This window comes from Pelophylax lessonae (genome assembly GCF_965119305.1).
Source record: "Pelophylax lessonae genome assembly, chromosome: 7".
NCBI lineage: Eukaryota > Metazoa > Chordata > Amphibia > Anura > Ranidae > Pelophylax > Pelophylax lessonae.
Window position 1 is genome coordinate 71,781,644 of NC_138774.1, and position 6,000 is coordinate 71,787,643.

Sequence of the window (6,000 nt, forward strand, 5' to 3'; positions counted from 1 at the left end):
GCGCCCATTCATCAGGTTTACTTCCACTGTCTGACATGCCTCCCTATTGGACCAGTGTGAAACACTCTCTAGAGAATGAGTTGCATCCTGAGCACAATGAGCACACCTAACTAACAGATCCTGCTCTCTGGTAGGCAGAGAACAATATAGAATTACGTGCAGTTCTTCTGGTAAGCAGACAGAGCTCAAACTATACTTTCTCACTAGCGCCTACCTAGGAGGCTGCTACACTCACCCCCTGCCAAAATGAGCCATGCCCTCACTGGCTCCGGGCAGCCACCCCTATAAAAATGCCTGTACAAAAATCTACACAGCGTATCCCACAAACTTGGAAAAGGGGTAAAAGGGAAATAACACATATACAGGGCCATGGGGCATAGCCCATATGTGGCCAGTGAATACAATAACTTACATGGAAAAATATATATATATCTCTGTACAAATATTTACACGAGTATACACATAGGAATATACCAGGTGCATTTAGGCCAATGCACCCCCCCCCCCCCTCGCCAAACAAAAATCTGCTTGACAGGTAAGGCATTACCCTATCTAACAAATAGACACAACATCAACATTATATATATATATATTGTGACAGGAAGTCAGCTAAATCTGGGAATGTAGTCACAGGAAGGAGATACATTTCCACCTGATTTAGAAAAGTTCACTAATTATTATAGGGTGTCGGCTGCCAAAGGCAGCAGGAAGGTGTAAGGAGGTTGAAAGGCCTTCAGCTGTTCGGAATGAGGAAATTAAGGCCTCTATAATTGGTTCAGAGAAATTCCTATTGTTTGCTGCCTCCTGTCGCCGTGTAGGCTGGGAGGGGAGGACAGACATACGTGTACCTCCCGACGCCGTGTGGGCATGGGAGAAGGACTGCTGCCGCCTGTCGCCGTGTGGGCTGGGAGAGGGGGACAGTCGGATGTGTGCCTCCCGACAAGCTGGTGAGCATGGGAGAAGACCCCCTACAGCGATGTGAAGCTAAGGAGGGTAACCACGAGTGAAGACGTCTCAAAGGTGAGAAGACAAAGTGTTCCATGTGAAGAGTGTGAAGAGTAAAGGGACCTGTTAAATGAACTGTGTTCAATGTGAAGAATCTGAAGAGTAAAGGATCCTGTTATAAATGAACATGTGTTGATGTGAAAGAAACAAAGGGACATGTTCAATGGACAATGTTTGTGCTGTGTGAAAAGCAAACAAATGGACATTTGAGTGTCTGCTGTAGGATCAGCAGTGTCGGCCCAACAGTAGGTTGGAAAGACTTCTTAGGTAGGTTCCAGCGTGAGAAGGTAGCCGCCCACAGAGGCAAGGATTTATTTTGTCTTTTATTTTATTTTGGCTGTTTTGACGCTTGCAATTATGTGAAGTAAATTGCATGAATAAATCAGTCTTGTTTTCAACCTCTGCTCGGCTATCTCTCTGTGATAACGCACCCCCAAAGGGGTCACCCATACGCCTACCAATGAGTAATCCCTCACATATGGTGGAGGTATGCAGTGGGCATAAGCAGAGATCCCTGCAAGGAAGTGCATATGTTTGATGAACTTTATCTGGTGCATGAGATTGCACAATCTATGTGTGCAGGAGAGAAGATCCTGACAGAAAAAAAAAAGTGTTTTAAAGAGACAGCGGTCTCAAAATTATTTGATGAACTTTGTTGTGTCTGGTGCAAGTGACTGCACAAACTGTGTGTGCAGGAAAAGAGATCTTGCAAGAGAGAGAGAAAAACTACATGTGTTAAAGAGACAGTGGTCTGAAAAATTTTTGCTGGACTGTGAAAAATTTGTTTGTGGAGTTATTGAAGATGGGGCGTTCAAAACGCCTGAAGAATGCAAAGATAGATGAAATGAGAGACCGGATTCTATGGATGGAGGGGATGTTGCCGTCTGAACCAGCCCCATCCATGCCTAAAGAGAGTCTACTAAAGAGGAAGGTTGTTGTCCCTAGCAACACTGATGAAACTGTTATGGAGACGCAGTGTGCTCAGATGAAAAGTAAACTCAAAATGGAGGAGATGTTGAAACATCTGATTATATCAAATGCAGCTCAACAGCAAGCAAATGCAGCTCAACAGCAGGCAAATGCGGATTTTCAGCAGAGCTTTGCAGCTCAACAAAAGGCTCATCAAGAGAGCATGGCAGGCTGGAAACAGAGACGCCAGCAGCCAATGGAGGCCATCGGTTTGGAGGAAACCGAGTATGTGTGCAGGGCTGAGTTGGATGCCTTGCAACGGAAAATGGAAGAAAAGGAACAAGCCTTGGAATTGCTTAAAATGGAGCATAGAAACTTGCAGGAAATGAATGAACTACTCAAGTCTCATGTGTTACAGTGGGAAGAATCCACTGCTCTTCTTTTGGTCGAGTTGCAAAAATGTCAAGACACTATAAAGGAGAAAGATACCATCCTCATGGAAAAGGAAATTGAAATTCAGACTTTGCAGAAGCAAAGTATGTGTGAAATGTTGGAGTTGCGTAATCAGCTGGAAAAAAGTCTTCAGTGTTTGGAAGTTACAAAAATAGACCTGCAGGAGTCGCAGGAACAGAATGTCGCTCTGAAAACGACATTGTCTCTCAGCGACAACGAGAAAAGTGAAAGAGAGGCTAAATTACTGAGTACTGTGTATGAGCTCACCACTTTGAGCAATGTGGTAGATGAATTACGTGCAGACTGTGAAAGTTGGAAAGGTGAAGCCCAACGTTTCCAGCAGCAGTTAAAGGAGAAAGAAGCCTGTGTGGCAGAATTACATTCTTATTCCCAGATGCTAGCCAATGAGGTGAAGGCTCTTATGCAGGGAAAAGGAGATTCTGAACACAAGAGAAAAAAAGTAGAGGCACAGCTTCTGGAATCGCAAGTCAAGGTGTCAGAAGGTGACCGAGTGTGTGCTAAGCTGTCAGAGAAGGCAACCCGATTGCAGGTTGAGTTGGACAGTGTCACAAATCAGCTTTCTCAAGCAGACAGCAAATCTAGAGAAATTGCGGAAGATTTTTCTATCTTGGAATCGCAGCTGCAAGACACGCAGGAACTCTTACAGGAAGAGAGGTGTCAAAGGCTGAGTTTTAGCACAAAGCTCAAACAAATGGAAGATGAGAAAAATGGCTTCCTGGAACAATTAAAAGAGGAGGCGGAAGCAAAGAAAAACCTATCAGAGCAAGTCGCAACATTGCAAGCTCAGATAGCGGATATGAAAAAACGCATGGAAGAAAGCGTTGGTTCATTACAGTGTGTTGAAGATGTGAAAAAGAAGTTTGATCAGATGCTTGGTGAAGAGAAGACTGTGTCTGCAAAATATGCAGAAGAACGCGCACGTGCAGAAACGGAGGTGCGTGATAACGAGAGCAAAGCCCTGTTCTTGGCTCGCTCTTTGGAGGAAGCTCTAGAGTGTAAGGCTGAACTAGAAAGAGTTAACCAACAGCTGTGTACAGAAATGGAAGATTTGGTCCGCTCCAAGGATGATGTTGTGAAAAGAGTTCAGGAGCTAGAAAAGTCTAAGCGAGCCTTAGAACAGCAAGTAGAAGAGATGAAGATTCCGTTGCAGGAACTGGAAGAGGAATTCCAGGCAACAGAGGATCTGTCCCAAAGAGGGGATAGTGTGCCTGATGCAGTTTTTAAAAGGATCAGTGTTTTGGGGTCTGTCCTGAGTGAGCCTCAGAAATGTGATGACACGTGGCTTGAATCACCCCTTTGGAATAAACCGTTCCTTCAAAAACTTCAAGCATTGGAAAATGTATCATTAGAGCTTCAGCAAACAAAAGAGTTGTGTAAGAAATGTGATGATTTCTCAGTTCAGGCTGAAAACCTAGTGGAGAAAACTAAAGCGGAGAAAACTAAAGCAAGTGATATAAATCTGGGAGAAAAAAGCAAACGCCACCTAGTGGAGAAAACTAAGGCTGTTGGTGAAAACGTGAAGCAAATGAATAAGTGCCTTTCAGGGAGTGTTTCCAAAATGGAACTGGTGAAAGACGGGTGGCAGAAGTTTGATCGTGATCTTGAGATACATTCCATGTGGAATTCAGATAGAGAAAAGGAACTAGGTGACCTTGAGCGGTCAAATAGTTCAGCAGAAAGTGCATTGAAGAAACCTGTAAAAGAATGTGTTGCAGTTCCATGCTTCTTCACTGATGCAGAGAGGAGGTCTATAATGGATACCACCCAGATCGCTGGGTTCAACTGTGTTGTTGCCTTTAACCCCTTTGTTGGTGGAAGGAAAGTTGATGATGTTCTGGTTGGCTACTTCTGTGAAGAGTTTGGCAAGAAATATAAACTGAATATCAAATCAAATAGTAGGCCTTTACTGCGACTCGCTCAGGAGGGCGAAAAGTTTAAGAAGTTGATGAGTGCAAATGCTTCAGATCTGCCTATGAATATGAAATGTTTGAATGATATTGATATCTCTGGGAAAAGGAACAGGGGTCACTTTGAAGAAATGTGTGACAGCCTGTTGTCTCAATTGGAAAATCCTCTGCACAGCATCTTAGAGCAAGCAAAGCTCAAGAAGGAAGATCATTCCCTTTTACAACAAAAAGTCAATGATTGTGTACAGCTGTATGGAGAGGCAACTCAAGTCACAGAGGGATGTCAAGAGTCCCTACTTGGAACAAAGCTTAGTGAAGCAAAGGTTCTCAAAGTTTTGTGGAAAACATTTATGGATTGCAGAGAGAGGCGTCTTAAGAATGTTGAAGACATTAAGACTAGCCCAATTGAGTTGCCTATGGATCACGGTCCTCCATGGTGGATTGGACAGACGGTTATGAGGGACAAGCTGTCTGACATTTATGAGAAAGCTGTCAATGAAGATGACAGAAACGAGAAGGAGCAAAATGATGCCAAAAATGCAGTTGAAGAATGTGTATATGAGATGAGAGACAAACTGTGTGGCATTTATGAGAAATCCGTCAATGAAGATGACAAAACAGTTTCATCCGGAAGCTTGAGGATAATAGGAGGCTTATCAGTGAGTCAGCAGTGCCTGACACATGCGTGCCTGGAAATATGTGTCCCAACCCTAGGGTTGAAACAAGAGGGGGGGGTATGTGACAGGAAGTCAGCTAAATCTGGGAATGTAGTCACAGGAAGGAGATACATTTCCACCTGATTTAGAAAAGTTCACTAATTATTATAGGGTGTCGGCTGCCAAAGGCAGCAGGAAGGTGTAAGGAGGTTGAAAGGCCTTCAGCTGTTCGGAATGAGGAAATTAAGGCCTCTATAATTGGTTCAGAGAAATTCCTATTGTTTGCTGCCTCCTGTCGCCGTGTAGGCTGGGAGAGGAGGACAGACATACGTGTACCTCCCGACGCCGTGTGGGCATGGGAGAAGGACTGCTGCCGCCTGTCGCCGTGTGGGCTGGGAGAGGGGGACAGTCGGATGTGTGCCTCCCGACAAGCTGGTGAGCATGGGAGAAGACCCCCTACAGCGATGTGAAGCTAAGGAGGGTAACCACGAGTGAAGACGTCTCAAAGGTGAGAAGACAAAGTGTTCCATGTGAAGAGTGTGAAGAGTAAAGGGACCTGTTAAATGAACTGTGTTCAATGTGAAGAATCTGAAGAGTAAAGGATCCTGTTATAAATGAACATGTGTTGATGTGAAAGAAACAAAGGGACATGTTCAATGGACAATGTTTGTGCTGTGTGAAAAACAAACAAATGGACATTTGAGTGTCTGCTGTAGGATCAGCAGTGTCGGCCCAACAGTAGGTTGGAAAGACTTCTTAGGTAGGTTCCAGCGTGAGAAGGTAGCCGCCCACAGAGGCAAGGATTTATTTTGTCTTTTATTTTATTTTGGCTGTTTTGACGCTTGCAATTATGTGAAGTAAATTGCATGAATAAATCAGTCTTGTTTTCAACCTCTGCTCGGCTATCTCTCTGTGATAACGCACCCCCAAAGGGGTCACCCATACGCCTACCAATGAGTAATCCCTCACAATATATATATATATATATATATACAGTGCCTTGCGAAAGTATTCGGCCCCCTTGAACTTTGCGACCTTTTGCCACATTT